Below are 22137 nucleotides of genomic sequence, written 5' to 3' on the forward strand. Positions count from 1 at the left end.
AGTGATGCATTCAAGATCATTTATTCAAAAACAGAAATATTAAAAATAGAACAACAAATATATAAAAAACACTGAAACCACAATACAGAGAGAACAATCAGATCCTGAAAAAAGGATTGAACCATATTATATTCTTTGTATTTTTGGACTATATGATATGTTGTATTGCACCTTAATATTTAATATATTATAATTTAGCAGAAGATAGTGTATTGTTTTGATATAGATTTATTTGATCTCACCACCATCCATTATCTGAAATGTTTTTCACCTCATGCTCTCGTATGGTTACTATTCTGCATTCTATTCTCATTTTAGTGATTTATACCCTCTTACTTGGTATTTGTTTAAATGTATTCTAGTGCAATAATTATATTTATTCTAGTGCAATTATTGTTCACTTATTTATTCTAGTATAGTATATAACATTCTAGTGCAACATTTAAATACATTACAAGTTTAAGGCCCCAGCACTGACAAGGTTTGAGTGGAAGACCCATAGAAATCCTTGAAATGATTATTATTCTTTATTATGAATTGAGTTTTTTGAATGAAAAATGAAAATACCCTGTTGTATTTACTTGTGAATCCCAATTATTTGAAATAGTAAAACATAATGTCTATATGTGTTTGGAAACAGGTAAAGCAGAGAAACAGTATACATATATAGCAAGCACATCTTTCATTCAAAGGTGTGGCATGATATCTTAGAGGGTAAGAAGCGAGGTGTTCTAAGCCACTGCAATATTTAAAATGCCAAATCCTCGTATGACAGTCTAAAAAAAAGCATGCAAAAACGGAAAAACACTTCCCATCATTGCTGACATGTTAATTCCTTCAGTTAGTTGGAGAACAGAATAACACAAGCATCAGAACAGACCAGAACACGGCCAACATAACAAACTAGTTGAGAATAATAATGGCAGGGAAAATCTGTTGGAAACAGTTAACCCTCCACACTGCTGGAGAAAAACCTGTTGGTGTAGACACAGCCGGGGCTCTGGAGACTGCTGCTGGCGGCCCTATAAAGCACAGGTGACAATGAACACAGTGTTAACATGTACAGTACGTTTATATAATCACTGTATATCTAACTGGATCCACCTACTTGGTTCAGTGTAGAGTTTCGAAGGAGACAGATCCAACATCGCCCTCTCCAGCTCCTTGTCCTCCTCCATCACTAGGAGATTAAACAATAACATGTATTATGTCAATGTCATGTTCACCTTAAAGCAGTATTTGCATATTACTGTGAGCTGACCTGGAGTGCTGGATGTCAGAGTGGAGGTAGCTGATGCAATGCAGCCTTCAGCCGGTGGTGGACAGGACTCAGCCCTCTGCTGCTTGAGGATGTACTGCTGAAGGGTGTACATCTTGCTGTTAGTGATGCACTTCACTCCTAAAACAAAGGCAGCATAACCATCAGCCCTGCTATCCCAGATCTGCTTCCAGGTGTCTTTGGCCCTGGCTCCAAAGCCGACAGTATGTTCCCCCTCTGACGCCACTGGTGGGGCAGGCTTCCTGGAGCTGTAGCACGTACTCCCCCATCACCTCGAGTCGGTCGGATACATCCCCTCCCCTCACATGCTCATGCTTCTGAGCGGCAGACTTGTCCTGAAGGGAAGGATTTTTTTTAATTATCATACCCTCCTCTGAAGGGTCCTGTCTCAGGTGGCCAGATGGACCCTTCCTGAAAGACACTCATCTTTCCTGGGAAGAATATGGTTTTCTTCATTATCTCCTGCACACAGAAAAACACAATGCAACATACATATTAAGAAGTGCACAAATCATCATACTGTTATATTAGCAGAGTTATTCATTTCATTCATTCACGTTAACCAGGATGCGTATAGGTAACACATTTATATTACATGATCAGACAGGCAGACAAACAAACAAACAAACAAACAAACAGAGGGGCAGGTGGGCAGGAAGATTTATTATGTATTGCCCTGTCAATGTGAGTGAACTCACTTTATTTCATGTTTACATTAATTGGGATTTGTAATGCCTAGGTAACAACTTTTCTATTACATGAACAGACAGACTGAAAAGCAGATGGGTAAGATCTTTAGCCATAAAATAATAACAAAAGTATAATAGAAGATAGCAAAACAACAGTTTTAAGACTGAATACTGTAGTATTTACCCGATTAAAATGTACTGTAGTAAGTAGAGCTGCAGCAATGAAAAGAGTGAAATGATGCAGTATTTTGGATCAGTGTTAACAAGATACACCTGTACAACACATTTGACAGCTATGTTGCCATGTGTAATGAGTAATAAATCAGCTGCTGTTAAAGCTGACATTTACTGTAAATACATGACGATAGCGTTAGCTAACAAAAGTTACAGTACCTCAGCGCTAACAACACACAGTTAAAGACAAACTAACAACTAACAACTATTGCAAAAACAGTGTAACAATATCACAAGTGTTAATTCAGTCGTAGAAAAAAAAGCCCCACTTACGTTTGATAAGTTTAACGTGATGTTAGAACTAGAATTGTGTCGCTAATGTCGTCTCTCTATCTGTAAGATGCTGCTGCTGCTGCTGCTGCTGTTGCTCCGTCTCTCTCACTCTGTCACCGGAAACGGGTCTCCTTACTTCTACCAAAAGGGTGCAACAGCGCCCCCAATTTCTCGCTTGTGGCCAGAAATATATTGCAGTCACAGTGTAAGAACTACCATAGAGAATGAATGGTAAAAGTTAAGGGAGTTAAGCCTTACTATACCCGGTCCCCGCGCGAAAGGTCCCCGGTTCGAGACCGGGCGGAAACTCATTATGTCTTGTTTGCTTCCACATATATATCAAATAAATGAAATAGATAGAAAGGCGTCATTGATTGAAAAATGCCAAAATGTCGAGAAAAGCGAAATTATCTTGTAATAATTGACAACATTTTTATTTTGTGTTCATGTCAATTATGAGTAGGGTTGGGTACCGAGAACATTTCGATTCCAACGGCATCATTTAGAAATGTGAATTTCGGTTCCGCTTTTCGATGCCTGAGGAAATGTTTCTCGCCGCTCTCCGTAGCCTACTGCATGACTGCAGCGGGGCGGGAAATGTAGCGTTGTACCCAGAGCTATTTAATAGAAGAGTTACGACACCGGAAGTCCAAAAACGGTTATCGTCACGTGGTTCATGTAGACGAGGATCGTTCCCCGGAAGTTCATGGCGGGCAATGTGAATGCATTGATAACAGGAGATAGAACTACGATTTTTGGTAATTATTAGTGAATAAAGGTTTTGATTTGCAATATTTATACAACAAATCGATATGTGTATGTATTTACATCAATATGTTTTCAAAAATAAAATCGAATTTGCTAATATTAAGTGATAATATTAGGATTAGTGTGAACAACTAGTTTACATGTTACTAACAGTGCCTTGGTTAAAGAGCCTGTTGCTGTTTATTTATAGCTTTGAATTCTTTCAAACCAATATTATCTTCTTAAACTTGTATGGTAGTCAGGAGGATCACTTTCTAATGTTTATTGATACATTTAGAGGGAGGGGATCTAAAGTAATGCTTTAAAATTCAGATTGGATTCATTTCTACCATTTTCTTAAATTCATGGTAGTTTCAGTAATCCCCTGGTAATTGAGGACACAAGTTATCTAAATGACTAATGTCGTCTTTATGGCTTTCAGAAAGGACAGGAGACCGACAGGATATGATGATGATGATGTTAAATGTGTTGTTTTAGGAACATCCATTGCAAATACATGGAATTCAATAAACATAGAAGAGCATATCATGCAGTTTGTCGGTGCCTTTTCCTCCGTGTTGTCCTGGTTTGCTGTGCTGCCTCCTAGTCGCCACCATGGTTTGCTGTGCTGCCTGGGGATGCTCAATCGCTCAGAGAAAGGAGTACGAATGTACGGCTTCCCCACTGACACAGAGCGGAGGAAAAAATGGCTGGCTCAAGTCAGCAGGAGCAATTTCACGACCAACAGCAACAAAATATGTGATTTATATACAAACACTGCATTTGCACTTTTTCACAAAACGAAAACCACACCATTGGGAAAGCTTAATGTTTTGTTTAATACAAAAAAACAGGGAAAGGCTTGAAAAACATTGAGAGTTGAGACTCAGGGTGCGGGTGAGGGTCTCAGTGCAGGTATTCAGGCTCCATTGAACCCCCCTCTGGTTCTTGTGCTGAGAGAGGGAGCAACAGACAGGAGAAAGGGTTATACACACCTATATAGCACACCTATTGCCTTGGGGAGATAACGTGTTTACTTATATAAAACAGTAGTATTAAACGTACCTTGTGTTTTCACTCTCACTTAAGTCCCTCTCCCTTTGCCATCAATCCAGAATCAGCTGAGCTGCAACATTATACAGACAGGTAATAATCAACAGAATCACAAGGACACAATATGGCTCTGCTAAAAACACTCACTCTTACACGCACCAAAGTTATATTTAACTCCCTCCACCCCCGCATACAATCCCGTTTAGAAGCCCCTCTTCTCTAATTCAACATGTTGGACGAAATGACATAGAGAGAACGGAATTTACAATTAAAAGGCTGTTCAACGTGTGTTGCTAACTTGCTTCGGTATGCTAGCTTAATCTGTTATCTGTAAACGTTCCCTAAATCTACTAATTTAGGGATAATCCACTGACATCCTTTAATACACATGTTCATTTGAATCAGATGTACTGATAATATCCACAATATACATCTTTAAACTTCTTCTTACCTTTAAAAGTCCGTCAGGATTGGTGTATTATGCTGCAACTCCACAGCTCTCCCAGCCTTGGCGCTAACTTCCGGGGAACGATTGAGAGGCTCCACGATCCGCCATTGCTGTAAAAAAGTGGTCCATTGGAGTGAACGGAGATGTCGTAACTCTTCTATTAAATGGCTCTGGTTGTACCTACACTTCCTACAGTAACCTGAGACCAGGGCCGGCCCGTCGCACTGGCGTTATAGATGTTCGCCTCGGGCGCCAGATCTGTGGAGGCGCTGCGCTGGCAGCTCTGGGAGGAACCATTTTTGTTTTGACCGTTGCTGCTCATGCTAATTTTTGGCCTTGATGTAACAACATTCATAATTAAGTAAATGTAACACCCTTTTCATCCCGGTTACCATTTTCATTTCCCCTGTACGATGGGCGCTGTAAGTCATGGAAATGGGGGATGTTGGCTTATCTGGCAACCGCAGCTCACAGCCAACGTGCGAGTGAGCGAGGGAGAAAGGGAGGGCGCTGTTGTTGTTAGCATCTGGTGCTAGCTGCTCTGACGGAAGAAGAAGATGTTTCTCCAATGATGTGGAGGAGAGTCCTCTCCAGTCAGACTGAGGCTGATAACTTCAGCTCAGTGAGGTAAAGGACTCTGAGTGTTTAGATAGTTCACTTTAGTCTAAGTTATCTCAGTGGGTCTCAAACGGCTTGATCACAATTTACGTAAACACATATTTCCAAGGCTCTACTTTATAATTATTGGGATAAAACAGGTTTGAAATCATTCCAATGTAAACTATAGGACAGTAAACCAGACATATCGTTTTAAACTGGAGAGATACAAAAAATATGCATAAATAAAATAGTAAAAAAAGATATGAATGAACAACAAAACTAAAATACGTTCCATGTATTTGTTATTGGCTATGGGTTACTGGTTATGCTCACAAACTTATTTAATTATTAAAATGTAAACCGATCTTTTTCATATGGGTGTTTGGAGTTGTACCCCCTAGATCTAGTCTCTAGTCATTCTGCTTAAAGTGCTTCAAAATGTTCAAACCTTTCTTCCCGGTACGCCTGAGAGGCAGATGCTTGTTTTTCTCAACAAGAACTGTTCTTTAAAAGTCGGACTGTTGCACTGATGCAGCTTCAGTGGTTCAGGTTACAGTTACATAGCAGTGAATATAAACAGACTGATTAATGTGAATATTACTGTAAACTAACCTGTGTACAAGTTTCTCGAATAAATGTAATTGTTTTGGTTGAAGAAGCATGTATCATGTTTTTACCCTGCCCCTCAAAGAACCGGAATCGAAAAGTAGAATCGGAATCGTGGAAATTCAAACGATACCCAACCCTAATTATGAGACAGATCGCTATGTGTCCCTTGATCTTCTATTTAACGGATATTACTGATGCGTCCTCGAACTCAGCATTGAGGGGGCGTCAACATGCACGTGAGTTGCTGTTGCTTTGTGGCGGCTGTGTGTTGCTTATGAAGCACCTCGTGGGGAGTTCTGGTCAGAGACACTTCATGACCGCATCACTTTTCCATCTTTCAAACCACGGGTTACCGGCGTGTGCCTGTTGTGCTAACAGCTAGCCTTAGCTTTCCTCTGAGGGGAGGCTAACATTAGCATTGTGCGCATCGTTCTCTCTATAACCAAACACAACAAGTAAGGAAATGTGTGTTTGTTGGATTCTTTCTTTGTTGAAACAATACTTTTTGGCAATCCATCTCATACCGTAGGAACGCCTGTGTGTATATATAGGCCTACCTTTTTAAATGCTGCCACAGTTTGTGAGGAACATACATTTGTGGGATCGGCCAAATCTTTTTTTTGTGGCTGTTGACGGCAGTTAATTTAAAGTTACAGATGTATTTATAAATAAATAACACAGTGGTTCAGAGTACAAAGTGACCAAAATGTATTAATTGATATTACATATGATTGGTTTGGTCGAGGTAAAACATGCTATGATGTCATTTACCCATATTGCAGTGAATCAGAATCACAATCAGGTTTAATGCAGTTTCTTTTCATAAACAACGATTTTGCTGTGGTGTATTTGTGCTTAACAACAAACATGGTGACAACAATAGCAAGTACAGCAAGTGTCCATTCACATTTGATATAGATTACTAAATGTACCATCAGGTTTATTTAGAACCAAGTTGCAATGAGTTTCTAGTGATTGTAAAACCCTAGAATGAATGTTCAGAAATTAGCCCGTGGACCGCACAGCTCCAGTATTGAAAGGTTTGAGGATGTTAAACTTTACTAACTCAAACATGTTCTGTGTTCGCCCACAGGCGGAGAAAAGGTCACAGGGATGCAGCACAGCAGACGATGTCTACACTCAGCATCTCTGAAGAACAAAAGAAGTATCTGGATTGTAACTTCAAAGGCTGGGAGCTGAATCCACCTCTAGGTGTTTGGTAACAAAAGAGCACGTCACCCAGCTCCGGATCCTCCAGTCTCCTTCACGATGGCATAGGAAGACATGTTGCCGGACGACAGCACCACCTTCCTAGCCCCTCTGCGAGTGTGATCTGACCTCAGGGCCTGTCCAAAGGCCCCTGAAGCAGCAGAGCGAGGAGCTCCTCCACCTGGACCAGGGAGAGGGAAGAGGCAGAGACTCCACACCAGCCATCACCATCCGAGTATCCACCACATGGAGCCGGAGCCTCTTCCTGTCTGAGGAACCCAGTGACGGTCCTTTGGCCGTAGACTCCTGCCTCAGCATCCCTGACATCCTGCACACACAGCAGGTAGGCCAGGTGAGCGCTCTCATACTGCAGACTGAGCGCCTCCGCCAGCTGCTTGGACGTGTCCTCGGGGATCTGCCGCTGCGCCTCATCTCATCCAGGACACATGTGCAGACGGCCTTTGTGTGCGTCAGGAAGGCCGGCACGATGTTGCTGAAGCGCCGGGGTAGCTTCTCCAGCCACTGGGGTAGCTTCTCCAGCCACTGGGGCAGCTTCTCCAGCCACTGGGGTAGCTTCTCCAGCCACTGGGGCAGCTTCTCCAGCCACTGGGGTAGCTTCTCCAGCCACTGGGGCAGCTTCTCCAGCCACTGGGGTAGCTTCTCCAGCCACTGGGGCAGCTTCTCCAGCCACTGGGGCAGCTTCTCCAGCCACTGGGGCTTGTCAGCATGCCAGTACTTCTTGCAGACCTTGCAGGTGAGTCGCGAAGCTAAAATATAGTACTGGCCGCTTGTCCCAAGGATGACTCTTGGCCTTCCAGCGCCAGAAGAAACGACCTGAGGGTTGGGACAACCATAGAGACGGGGCAAGACACCATTGTTTCTCACCCTGTCCGTGATCGCATGCTCTGGCTTCCAAATGAAATGTGGATGAAGCTGATGGTACTTGGGTGAAGGCAGGTCAGAGATTGAGTCTATGAGCTCAGGCTGAGGCGGATAACGCCACAGGGACAACATGTTCGTAAGGTGTCGCACGGGACTTGAACCTGGCCACAGACCCAATGTTTCCAAATCAGTCTTCATCCAAATGTTCTGCTGGTGGGAGCAGTTCCAGTGGGCAACATCCTGACTATAGCCCGGGACAGAGGCTGCAGGCTGCTGTGCTGCGACCAGAGGGGCAGGAGGCGCTGGACAAGGCAGATCTGTGAAACACCAGAGTACACACACAACAAGAGAACATGTAATAAAGCCTTAAATATATGACTGCCATGATTAAAGCGTATCACAGACATCAATACCTTCATCGAGGACAGCGTCTTGCGTGGCCTTTGATGGCTGAAGGTCCCACCTCTCTCCTCCTCTTCCACCTTTCCCGTCAGGTTACTGGTGGAGCCGACATCATTCACAAGGAATGAAACTGGAATAAATATTCCCCCATCACCTCGAGTCGGGCGGATACATCCCCTCCCCCCTGAAGGACCTCAGTGAGAGCATTTGTCCTCACATGCTTCTGAGGGGCAGACTTGTCGTGAAGGGAAGGATTTGATTCTCATTCCCTCCTCTGAAGGGTCCTTCGCAGGTGGCCAGATGGACCCTTCCTGAAAGACATCCTTATCTTCCCTGGGAAAAGTTGGTCTCCTTCATCCTGCACACAGAAAAACACTGATTTGTAATGTTTTGGTCACAACTTTTATATTACATGACCCGACGTAGTGGAAGGTGGACAGGCAGGCAGATGTATTACTCCATTGCCCTGTACATGTGGTTGATTACAACAATAGTGAATCCTTTCAGTCACAAAGCACAGAGACTACTGTTGGAGCTCTGCATCGGTTTATGTCACCTGGTCAGCTTTCTGTCCCCAGAACTAAACACGGAGACGTTCAGTTACGATGCTCCAAACATCTGGAACAAACTCCCAGAAACCTGCCGGTCCGCTGCACTCTGACTACTTTTAAATCCAGGCTGAAGACTTTTCTTTTTGCCGCTGCTTTTAATTGAACTATTCACATCTGAAACGGCATTCTAACTTTGATTCAGGTATTTTTCTTTTAATGTTAATTTTATTATCTTTGCTTTTTAATGACTGATTTTAAATGCCATTTTCTTAATGTCTTTCATTTTTGTAAAGCACTTGAAAGGTGCTATATAAATAAACGTATGTAATTTAGCTGTTTGTGTTAATGTGAAATTCATAATTGTATTTTAATGACTTTTGTTGTAATTATTTAAGTTAAGCAAAGCAATTTCTAAAGGTGGTTTTGGGCACCAGCTGATAAGGTGTGTATTGGAGGTGGTGGTGTGATTGCTGCACCAGAATGACATGCCACAGGTGAAACCAATGTTCTTTATATGTTGGATTATTGGAATACAACCAAATAAATGGAAAACCCACGTCTTGCCGTGACATTGAATGTTTCCAGCGTAACATGTGCTCACTGGGGCCTTGCAGCTGTGTGTAAGCACTATATAGCAGATGGGTAACATATTTACCCATCTTATAATCACAAATGCATAAAAGAAAATAGCTAAAATGGATGGACAGATATAACAATAATAATTCTCTATTAGTTTTGTACCTGGAGTTTATTTAAAAAGAGACTGAATACTGTAGTATTTACTATTTAAAATGCACAGTAGTAAATTTTTCTGTTGCAAAAAAATCACGATGAAAATGTATGGACTAAACAGTAGGTAAAATATGATTTTTAAACGCACAGACTTTTGGATTCTGGATCAGTATTGACAAGATACACTTTAAAACACAATTGACAACTCTTTGACGTAAGTAAAAAGTAATACATTAGCTGCTGTTTAAGCTGACATTGATATTGTAAAGACGTTAGCTAACAGTAAGCATTACCTTAGCTAACAATACACAGAGTGGAAGACGTCAAAACTAACAAAAGAAGTGTACTAATATGAGATTTGTTTAGTCACAGAAAAAATAAGCCCCACTTACGTTTGATACATTTTACGGGATGTAGGTTGCGTGATATTACTCGAATTTTGTCGGCAATGTAATCTCTTATCTTGTTGCTGTTGGTGCTGCTCCTCCGTCGCTGCTGTCCCTGGAAACGGGGTCGACACAGCGCCTGCTTTTGGCAAAAAATGTATTACATTCGTAGTTAATTTAGCATTTTATTTATGTTTATATGTCAGCCCAACAGTTAAACTTGAAGCATTCATTTTCTAGGTTATTGTGTTGCTTTTACTCGAGTGATATCTAAACAAGAAGAAGAACTACCTGTATCTATGGCAACGATTACAATCTATGAGCAGTAGTGTGTGGTTGCCTTTTAGCTTGTTAGCTTCTTCGTAGTGGCTGTTACTTACAAATCAACCCTAATGTATCTGTCATTTCTGTCGCTTTTAGTTTCAAACGCTGTACACAGTTAGGCTACTGTATATGTAGCCTACCTGTTGGCTAACTGTAGCTAGCGCCAAGTGCTAGTTTAGCTAACACTAAACCAAAAGCGTTTTCCGGATGTTTACTACTAGCGATATTGAATACTATCTTGATGGCAGATGGCTGGAACACAGATACAGGAGAAGCTGTGCATAGGTCCCGGGATGCTGTTAAGAACTTGAAAATAAGGCGAGTAGCTCAAAAGCACTGCGTGTTTTGAGTGCCATTGTATCTTTCAAAGAAGTGGTGATAAACTCGTCCCGACGGGGAATCGACCCCGGCTATTGTGATTGACAGGCGGCAAAAGCCCTTTCATCAGTTTCCGTAGTGTGGTTATCACGTTCGCCTAACACGCGAAAGGTCCCGGTTCGAGACCGGGCGGAAACAAATCTTTGTCTTGCTTGTCTCCAAATACACAACATAAAGTAGATAAAAAAGGCAGCATAGATTGAAAAATAGCAGTATAGAGAAAAGAGATATTATTCATTCACTTCTGCGGGGTAGCGCACCCTGGAAACTATACATTGTGGACTTTGGAAAGAGCAGAGAAATGTACCTTGTAATTCAAATGTCATTGATTCCGCAATGGGGATTATTTGAGGTTTTTTTTGTATTATATGGTCCTAGATTAAAAGTAAGAAATAGAACATATTGCCTCCCTCTGAACATGTGTAACCAACTGTCAGGATTTGTATACAGTCCATGAAGGCAGCAGACAAAGGGACATTCATTGACCAACTGCATTCCCTAACTCGTCTAATTAGTGTGTGAGTTCATTTTCACATTAAAAACATGTTGAGTACAAATGATTTTTGAGTTTTGTATTGGACACAACAAAAAAATAGCAATCACGTATGCATTCTATTTCTATGATTATTATCCCCTGTCTAAAAAATAAAACACAGAAAAGTTATGTTATTAATGACTTTTTGTGTATCCCTTTTCCCACAAATGCTCATCAATCACTTTGGGTCACATCATTTAGGAAAGAGCGCCCCCGAAATACAGCTTGTGGCCAGAAATATATGACATCCGTAGTGATAAGAACTACCATAGAGAATGAATGGTAAAAGTTAAGGGAGTTAAGCCTTACTATTGCCGTGCGAGATCCGTAGGTTTCAGTTTGACTCCGGCTCAGGGCTTTGACAATCTGCTTTCCTTTGAATTGAAAGATTTCATGAGACTCGATTTTAGAGCCCAAGTTATAATGGCTTGTATTCACACAGCATGTCAGTTGAACATGTGAATGTTAGAATTGTGCTAAAATAACTATTGGTTGTTTTGTTATCAATCAGTGTCATCCCCATTGCAGGTCCTGAAGCATTGCATGCCTCTTAAACCATTTAAATGTCATTTCTTATCGCTGAAATGTGTTTTTCTAAGTTGGGCCTTGTGAGTTTCATTTTCTGAAGTGGAGGAAAACTCTCGTCGCGACCGGGAATCGAACCCTGCTCTCCTGTTTGACAGGCGGCAAAATCCCTTTCATCTGTTTCCGTAGTGTAGTGGTTATCACGTTCGCCTAACACGCGAAAGGTCCCCGGTTCGAGACCGGGCGGAAACTCATTATGTCTTGTTTGCTTCCACATATATATCAAATAAATGAAATAGATAGAAAGGCGTCATTGATTGAAAAATGCCAAAATGTCGAGAAAAGCGAAATTATCTTGTAATAATTGACAACATTTTTATTTTGTGTTCATGTCAATTATGAGTAGGGTTGGGTACCGAGAACATTTCGATTCCAACGGCATCATTTAGAAATGTGAATTTCGGTTCCGCTTTTCGATGCCTGAGGAAATGTTTCTCGCCGCTCTCCGTAGCCTACTGCATGACTGCAGCGGGGCGGGAAATGTAGCGTTGTACCTACACTTCCTACAGTGTAACCTGAGACCAGGGCCGGCCCGTCCCACTGGCGTTATAGAGAGGCGAAGTCACGCCCATCTACTTCCGGCCCATGGGACCCCGGAAGCGAAAAATTAACATTGAATTCAATGGAGAGAGAACACGTATCTTTTGATCCCGTTTGAATTGTGCCACGAACTACACATATGATGTTTGTCAATCTTAAACAATAAGTTCCATGTCAAAAAAGTCACATTTTGTCGTAAAACTGTTGAAATATAAGACTATGAAAAATACGCGACTACAAAGACTACAAATCCCAAATCCCATTCTGGCTCGCGTAAGTGATGTCACAGGCGATAATTCTCCAAGTGGTTGCGACTCGTAATTAAAGCGAAGAAGAAGAAGAAGATCTCATAACCGATTTAATCCCTCCAATAAATAAGAGATTGCTAAAAATAAATTCACTTTTACAAGATGCCTGTGTGCTTTGTACCAGGTTGTAATCACATAAGTGATCAAACCACTTGCTCGTTCTATCGATTTCCGTCTGATGAAAGGACCAGGAGTCGCCGGATCAGACATATCAGGTAATACACATGTTGTGCATGGAACATATAGTCAAGTTAGCTACCTAGCTAGTAGCGACGAGTAGCGAGCACGTTAGTTAGCATTACATCACTTAGCCTTGTCATTTTTAGTAGCCTTACCATGAAGTTATTATTTTATTACATGAAGTAAGAGTAAGAGTAGATGGTAAGTATTTCGTGAAACATTTGAAGAGTAGCCTATACTGCGCCATCCACCGGGTGCTAAGGAAGCAGTCAGGGAGTCGAAGGCAGGCAGGGAGCTTTGCATGACATTCTTCTGGACGTGTTTCATCGTGATGACAGTAAGGGTGAGTCAATCTGTTTGTTGGAAAGACAGTAGTTGAGTGATTACTGAGAGAACATTATTAGAAGAGATAATTATTCAAAGTGTTACTGTTGTGTTACTTTAAAGTGTTGTTACTGAGCGTTTTCTCTTTTATTTCCTTTCCCTCACCTGTAACTGCTGAGACCCTGAGGAACATGCACACTGACCTGCTCTGGCAACCTGATTTCCACTGTACGTAATAGTATTTGGTTATGGTATATTATTTATATACATCAAAGGAACAATGCACCCCCCAGAGACACACATGCATTGAGTGTGATATTGTGCATAGGTCAAGTGAAATCATCTTTACACACTAGAAAACTGTAGGAGCGGCAACTTGTTCTGAAATTGAATTTTTAATATCCGATAATGAAGTTGATCTGTTTTCTTTATTCTTCTCTCTTCCCAGCTCCATCCATCACCGTGCTCTGTTCCTGCAGGTCCTGCTTGCTAATCAATGCTCATATGTTTTCACACAATTACAAATAAATTCAATGTATTGTATGACATGAAGTTGTGCTTCATTCGGAGTCAATAATACATCCATTCTGCCTTCAACTGCACAATGACTGTGGACTGCACCGACATCCATGTAGCTGCCCCCCAGTAAGATGAACCAAGCAAAGAGGGTCACTATCATGCCCAAGGACATCCAGCTGCATCCGCGAGAGAGGGCTTAGACTGACCTGAGACCAGCACACCCAAACACAACGGCTCTTTTAAGAGCCACCTACAGTTTCAAAGAGTTTCAATCCTACGTTATTATAATTATTAAACTGGTTCATGTGTCACTTAGTTTACTGAACCGTGATGAATGAAAGAAATTAGTGAGGTAGTGGTTTACTGAAGTTACAAAGACATTAATATATGAGTAACAGGTCAGTGTAAACACAAGCTTCTGTCAATTATGGATCATTCAAACTATATACAAATAATATGTAATAACGTTCGAAAATAAGTATTCGGTATATTCCTTGATAGCTTTTGGAGAAGGTTGTTTTTAAGTTTACTAAAATCTATTGTTTCAACTGTTTCACTTTATAAAAAGGAACAGGTGAGTAGAGCATCATTGAGTTTCTTATTCTGTCAGTAAATCATCCAAATGAAATGTTTTTCATTATTTTAGTCAACCCTAAACAAATTGATTGTACCTTTTTAATAATGACCTTACATGGTTAAGTTAAATTAACTTCAGAAAATCAAATCTGTTGAGAAAAAACTAATAAATGTTTAAAGATAGGAACTTGCCATCCCACTGAAAAACAGTCCGTAGAGATTTAAAGGCGTAGTTGTAGTTCAGTCCAACGTTTCATTTGGATTCATTTCTCCAACAGTCAACTATTTTCATAAAGAATATATATATTTTTCAAAGTCAACTTTATTGTCAATCTTACTCAGTTTGTGTTTATAGACAGAGATCAAAAATACTTTTAAATCAAATAAAATTATACAATTTACAGATATGTATACAAATATATATATATATATATATATCCTATATAATGATGGTGGACACTTCACCTCCAGCAGGGCAGATGGCTGCACAAGTCCATCGGGGGATGCTCCCAAAACACCGACTCACTCACAAAGAGACCAGACTCGAACACTGTCTCCTGATAGGCCTGCACAAAAGCCTTCACCGCTTCGGCCTCGTTTACAACCCCCCAGTTGACAGCCATGACTCCGTCCAAGTTGTACCCCCCGAGCACCCTCTTCATGAGGGACGCGCATGGAGTGGATGAAAGTCCCGACCGCAGCACAGCACCAAACTTGCTGGCTGTCAACCTGCCCCGCCTGTGTAACTGCCACTTTGTCCGCTGTCCTCCGGTGGCTGTCTGGATGGCAGCTTGCTGGTCTCTGCTCAGTCGCATTGAGGCAAGAATTGCCTCAAGCCCCCATGCCCCTTCACCAGCTCCGGCACGGTGACAATGGCCTGATGTTGAGGCCGCGGCTCTGGCTCAGGTGACAAAAGCCATGCCATGCCACACTGTGCGCCCCTCAGTGCAGACCTGAACCAGTCTACATCCTGAGTGGCGATGTCTCTGGCCAGTGGGTTGTATGTCTCCTCTCACTGTTGGTAGAGTTGAGACACCGGCTGGACTACTTTGGAAGTGCCAGGCTTCCTCCACTGGCACTCAACATCTGTGGAGCTGATCTGCCACATGGCACATATTGCCAATGCTGCAGCGTGGCTGCATTTGTACATCCCCCGTGCACAATCACAGACAGAGCTCTGCATCGCGCCATCGCCTCCCATTCAGATCTGTACAAATAAAGAAAGTACCATGTTTGTTAGCATGCTATAATAGATTGAATGAGCAATAATACAAGGATGGTCCGGATCTGGGGGTGGGAGGGGTTATTTTTCCATAGTTTTGTCTGATTGTTATTGTTTGTTTTTTCTGTATTTTTTGTAATGTGTGTTGTACTGGTTGTGATTGTACATTGTATTTTTCTAAATGTGTATGAATACATTTTTGAAAAACATTTGATCAACAATAAAAAAGGATTTGGTCAGGATCTAGACTCAGTGTGTAGTTTATTAATTAATCAATGCTCTCTACATTAGGAAAACACATACCAGTGTACCCGAGGGAGTCACGCACAGCTGTGCCTGGATAACCAAACAAATTGACAAGATAACCAAAACCCTTGAATCTACACACAGCAAATAAACTCAAATGACACAACGAGATGTAAAAGGAGATCACACATACAGTATAGTCGATATAAAACTGGCCGCTTCAATCTGAAGAGCAACTAAAACAAAACACGGGAGTTTACCTTGTTCTTGTGAACACTAATGTTATCCACAGCATACACACAGACCACGAAGTTCTAAAGGAGAAAACTAGTTACTGAAACAAAACACGTTAGTGTACCTTGTTAGCTAATGTTAGCTAGCTGACATTAACGTTACACATTGCACTCATATTACTCACCAACATCTTGTAAAGCCGGTCCCGCTGCTCTTACAGAACCGACTAACTCCCCTTTCGTGTATGTACAGCTCTCAACGTGTCCAGACTTGTAGTCACCTCGTTTTATACTTTTATTCTCATTCTGAAAGAACTGTGAAATTTGCTCACGTGACGGCCGTCTTTGTGATGGTGACGCGTATTGTGTGAGACCAGAGACCTGTAGTTCACTCAGCGGTTTCACACAAACAAATGTGTAACTTCACAGTTTTACGACACATTTTAATTTTTTTGACTTGCAAAATATTCTTTTAAATTGACAAACATCATATGTGTCATTCGTGGCACAATTCAAACGCGATCAAAAGATAACCTTTCTCTCTCCATTGACTTCAATGTATAATTTTACGCTTCCGGGGTCCCATGGAGGCTCCCGGAAAGGGAGGGACTTCGCCTCTCTATTGACAAGATACACTTTAAAACACAATTGACAACTCTTTGACGTAAGTACAAAGTAATACATTAGCTGCTGTTTAAGCTGACATTGATATTGTAAAGACGTTAGCTAACAGTAAGCATTACCTTAGCTAACAATACACAGAGTGTAAGACGTCAAAACTAACAAAAGAAGTGTACTAATATGAGATTTGTTTAGTCACAGAAAAAATAAGCCCCACTTACGTTTGATACATTTTACGGGATGTAGGTTGCGTGATATTACTCGAATTTTGTCGGCAATGTAATCTCTTATCTTGTTGCTGTTGGTGCTGCTCCTCCGTCGCTGCTGTCCCTGGAAACGGGGTCGACACAGCGCCTGCTTTTGGCAGAAAATGTATTACATTCGTAGTTAATTTAGCATTTTATTTATGTTTATATGTCAGCCCAACAGTTAAACTTGAAGCATTCATTTTCTAGGTTATTGTGTTGCTTTTACTCGAGTGATATCTAAACAAGAAGAAGAACTACCTGTATCTATGGCAACGATTACAATCTATGAGCAGTAGTGTGTGGTTGCCTTTTAGCTTGTTAGCTTCTTCGTAGTGGCTGTTACTTACAAATCAACCCTAATGTATCTGTCTTTTCTGTCGCTTTTAGTTTCAAACGCTGTACACAGTTAGGCTACTGTATATGTAGCCTACCTGTTGGCTAACTGTAGCTAGCGCCAAGTGCTAGTTTAGCTAACACTAAACCAAAAGCGTTTTCCGGATGTTTACTACTAGCGATATTGAATACTATCTTGATGGCAGATGGCTGGAACACAGATACAGGAGAAGCTGTGCATAGGTCCCGGGATGCTGTTAAGAACTTGAAAATAAGGCGAGTAGCTCAAAAGCACTGCGTGTTTTGAGTGCCATTGTATCTTTCAAAGAAGTGGTGATAAACTCGTCCCGACGGGGAATCGACCCCGGCTATTGTGATTGACAGGCGGCAAAAGCCCTTTCATCAGTTTCCGTAGTGTGGTTAACACATCTTTGTCTTGCTTGTCTCCAAATACACAACATAAAGTAGATAAAAAAGGCAGCATAGATTGAAAAATAGCAGTATAGAGAAAAGAGATATTATTCATTCACTTCTGCGGGGTAGCGCACCCTGGAAACTATACATTGTGGACTTTGGAAATAGCGGAGAAATGTACCTTGTAATTCAAATGACATTGATTCCACAATGTGGATTATTTGAGTTTTTTTTTGTATTATATGGTCCTAGATTAAAAGTAAGAAATAGAACATAGTTGCCTCCCTCTGAACATGTGTAACCAACTGTCAGGATTTGTATACAGTCCATGAAGGCAGCAGACAAAGGGACATTCATTGACCAACTGCATTCCCTAACTCGTCTAATTATTGTGTGAGTTCATTTTCACATTAAAAACATGTTGAGTAAAAATGATTTTTGAGTTTTGTATTGGACACAACAAAAAAATAGCAATCACGTATGCATTCTATTTCTATGATTATTATCCCCTGTCTAAAAAATAAAACACAGAAAAGTTATGTTATTAATGACTTTTTGTGTATCCCTTTTCCCACAAATGCTCATCAATCACTTTGGGTCACATCATTTAGGAAAGAGCGCCCCCGAAATACAGCTTGTGGCCAGAAATATATGACATCCGTAGTGATAAGAACTACCATAGAGAATGCATGGTAAAAGTTAAGGGAGTTAAGCCTTACTATTGCCGTGCGAGATCCGTAGGTTTCAGTTTGACTCCGGCTCAGGGCTTTGACAATCTGCTTTCGTTTGAATTGAAAGATTTCATGAGACTCGATTTTAGAGCCCAAGTTATAATGGCTTGTATTCACACAGCATGTCAGTTGAACATGTGAATGTTAGAATTGTGCTAAAATAGCTATTGGTTGTTTTGTTATCAATCAGTGTCATCCCCATTGCAGGTCCTGAAGCATTGCATGCCTCTTAAACCATTTACATGTCATTTCTTATCGCTGAAATGTGTTTTTCTAAGTTGGGCCTTGTGAGTTTCATTTTCTGAAGTGGAGGAGAACTCTCGTCGCGACCGGGAATCGAACCCCGCTCTCCCGTTTGACAGGCGGCAAAATCCCTTTCATCTGTTTCCGTAGTGTAGTGGTTATCACGTTCGCCTAACACGCGAAAGGTCCCCGGTTCGAGACCGGGCGGAAACTCATTATGTCTTGTTTGCTTCCACATATATATCAAATAAATGAAATAGATAGAAAGGCGTCATTGATTGAAAAATGCCAAATTGTCGAGAAAAGCGAAATTATCTTGTAATAATTGACAACATTTTTATTTTGTGTTCATGTCAATTATGAGTAGGGTTGGGTACCGAGAACATTTCGATTCCAACGGCATCATTTAGAAATGTGAATTTCGGTTCCGCTTTTCGATGCCTGAGGAAATGTTTCTCGCCGCTCTCCGTAGCCTACTGCATGACTGCAGCGGGGCGGGAAATGTAGCGTTGTACCCAGAGCTATTTAATAGAAGAGTTACGACACCGGAAGTCCAAAAACGGTTATCGTCACGTGGTTCATGTAGACGAGGATCGTTCCCCGGAAGTTCATGGCGGGCAATGTGAATGCATTGATAACAGGAGATAGAACTACGATTTTTGGTAATTATTAGTGAATAAAGGTTTTGATTTGCAATATTTATACAACAAATCGATATGTGTATGTATTTACATCAATATGTTTTCAAAAATAAAATCGAATTTGCTAATATTAAGTGATAATATTAGGATTAGTGTGAACAACTAGTTTACATGTTACTAACAGTGCCTTGGTTAAAGAGCCTGTTGCTGTTTATTTATAGCTTTGAATTCTTTCAAACCAATATTATCTTCTTAAACTTGTATGGTAGTCAGGAGGATCACTTTCTAATGTTTATTGATACATTTAGAGGGAGGGGATCTAAAGTAATGCTTTAAAATTCAGATTGGATTCATTTCTACCATTTTCTTAAATTCATGGTAGTTTCAGTAATCCCCTGGTAATTGAGGACACAAGTTATCTAAATGACTAATGTCGTCTTTATGGCTTTCAGAAAGGACAGGAGACCGACAGGATATGATGATGATGATGTTAAATGTGTTGTTTTAGGAACATCCATTGCAAATACATGGAATTCAATAAACATTGAATAGCATATCATGCAGTTTGTCGGTGCCTTTTCCTCCGTGTTGTCCTGGTTTGCTGTGCTGCCTCCTAGTCGCCACCATGGTTTGCTGTGCTGCCTCCTAGTCGCCACCATGGTTTGCTGTGCTGCCTGGGGATGCTCAAATCGCTCAGAGAAAGGAGTACGAATGTACGGCTTCCCCACTGACACAGAGCGGAGGAAAAAATGGCTGGCTCAAGTCAGCAGGAGCAATTTCACGACCAACAGCAACAAAATATGTGATTTATATACAAACACTGCATTTGCACTTTTTCACAAAACGAAAACCACACCATTGGGAAAGCTTAATGTTTTGTTTAATACAAAAAAACAGGGAAAGGCTTGAAAAACATTGAGAGTTGAGACTCAGGGTGCAGGGTGAGGGTCTCAGTGCAGGTATTCAGGCTCCATTGAACCCCCCTCTGGTTCTTGTGCTGAGAGAGGGAGCAACAGACAGGAGAAAGGGTTATACACACCTATATAGCACACCTATTGCCTTGGGGAGATAACGTGTTTACTTATATAAAACAGTAGTATTAAACGTACCTTGTGTTTTCACTCTCACTTAAGTCCCTCTCCCTTTGCCATCAATCCAGAATCAGCTGAGCTGCAACATTATACAGACAGGTAATAATCAACAGAATCACAAGGACACAATATGGCTCTGCTAAAAACACTCACTCTTACACGCACCAAAGTTATATTTAACTCCCTCCACCCCCGCATACAATCCCGTTTAGAAGCCCCTCTTCTCTAATTCAACATGTTGGACGAAATGACATAGAGAGAACGGAATTTACAATTAAAAGGCTGTTCAACGTGTGTTGCTAACTTGCTTCGGTATGCTAGCTTAATCTGTTATCTGTAAACGTTCCCTAAATCTACTAATTTAGGGATAATCCACTGACATCCTTTAATACACATGTTCATTTGAATCAGATGTACTGATAATATCCGCAATATACATCTTTAAACTTCTTCTTACCTTTAAAAGTCCGTCAGGATTGGTGTATTATGCTGCAACTCCACAGCTCTCCCAGCCTTGGCGCTAACTTCCGGGGAACGATTGAGAGGCTCCACGATCCGCCATTGCTGTAAAAAAGTGGTCCATTGGAGTGAACGGAGATGTCGTAACTCTTCTATTAAATGGCTCTGGTTGTACCTACACTTCCTACAGTAACCTGAGACCAGGGCCGGCCCGTCGCACTGGCGTTATAGATGTTCGCCTCGGGCGCCAGATCTGTGGAGGCGCTGCGCTGGCAGCTCTGGGAGGAACCATTTTTGTTTTGACCGTTGCTGCTCATGCTAATTTTTGGCCTTGATGTAACAACATTCATAATTAAGTAAATGTAACACCCTTTTCATCCCGGTTACCATTTTCATTTCCCCTGTACGATGGGCGTGTAAGTCATGGAAATGGGGGATGTTGGCTTATCTGGCAACCGCAGCTCACAGCCAACGTGCGAGTGAGCGAGGGAGAAAGGGAGGGCGCTGTTGTTGTTAGCATCTGGTGCTAGCTGCTCTGACGGAAGAAGAAGATGTTTCTCCAATGATGTGGAGGAGAGTCCTCTCCAGTCAGACTGAGGCTGATAACTTCAGCTCAGTGAGGTAAAGGACTCTGAGTGTTTAGATAGTTCACTTTAGTCTAAGTTATCTCAGTGGGTCTCAAACGGCTTGATCACAATTTACGTAAACACATATTTCCAAGGCTCTACTTTATAATTATTGGGATAAAACAGGTTTGAAATCATTCCAATGTAAACTATAGGACAGTAAACCAGACATATCGTTTTAAACTGGAGAGATACAAAAAATATGCATAAATAAAATAGTAAAAAAAGATATGAATGAACAACAAAACTAAAATACGTTCCATGTATTTGTTATTGGCTATGGGTTACTGGTTATGCTCACAAACTTATTTAATTATTAAAATGTAAACCGATCTTTTTCATATGGGTGTTTGGAGTTGTACCCCCTAGATCTAGTCTCTAGTCATTCTGCTTAAAGTGCTTCAAAATGTTCAAACCTTTCTTCCCGGTACGCCTGAGAGGCAGATGCTTGTTTTTCTCAACAAGAACTGTTCTTTAAAAGTCGGACTGTTGCACTGATGCAGCTTCAGTGGTTCAGGTTACAGTTACATAGCAGTGAATATAAACAGACTGATTAATGTGAATATTACTGTAAACTAACCTGTGTACAAGTTTCTCGAATAAATGTAATTGTTTTGGTTGAAGAAGCATGTATCATGTTTTTACCCTGCCCCTCAAAGAACCGGA

General features: G+C 41.1%; 1 long non-coding RNA gene and 2 other non-coding genes across 3 annotated transcripts; 2 read left to right on the forward strand and 1 right to left on the reverse strand.

The window, feature by feature from the left end:
- Window positions 1-12035: 12035 nt before the first annotated feature.
- Window positions 12036-12108, forward strand: trnav-aac (transfer RNA valine (anticodon AAC)). The gene has a single exon. It is a non-coding gene; the product is annotated as a tRNA-Val (tRNA).
- Window positions 12109-18794: 6686 nt separating this feature from the next.
- Window positions 18795-18867, forward strand: trnav-aac (transfer RNA valine (anticodon AAC)). The gene has a single exon. It is a non-coding gene; the product is annotated as a tRNA-Val (tRNA).
- A 1291-nt stretch (window positions 18868-20158) lies between these two features.
- Window positions 20159-20457, reverse strand: LOC139433596 (uncharacterized). The gene is made up of 2 exons (XR_011643017.1): window positions 20405-20457; window positions 20159-20292 (listed from the first exon to the last, which is right to left on the reverse strand). It is a non-coding gene; the product is annotated as an uncharacterized lncRNA (long non-coding RNA).
- Between the last annotated feature and the right edge of the window lie 1680 nt (window positions 20458-22137).

The sequence above is a fragment of the Pseudochaenichthys georgianus genome, unplaced genomic scaffold (genome assembly GCF_902827115.2).
Source record: "Pseudochaenichthys georgianus unplaced genomic scaffold, fPseGeo1.2 scaffold_691_arrow_ctg1, whole genome shotgun sequence".
Lineage (NCBI taxonomy): Eukaryota > Metazoa > Chordata > Actinopteri > Perciformes > Channichthyidae > Pseudochaenichthys > Pseudochaenichthys georgianus.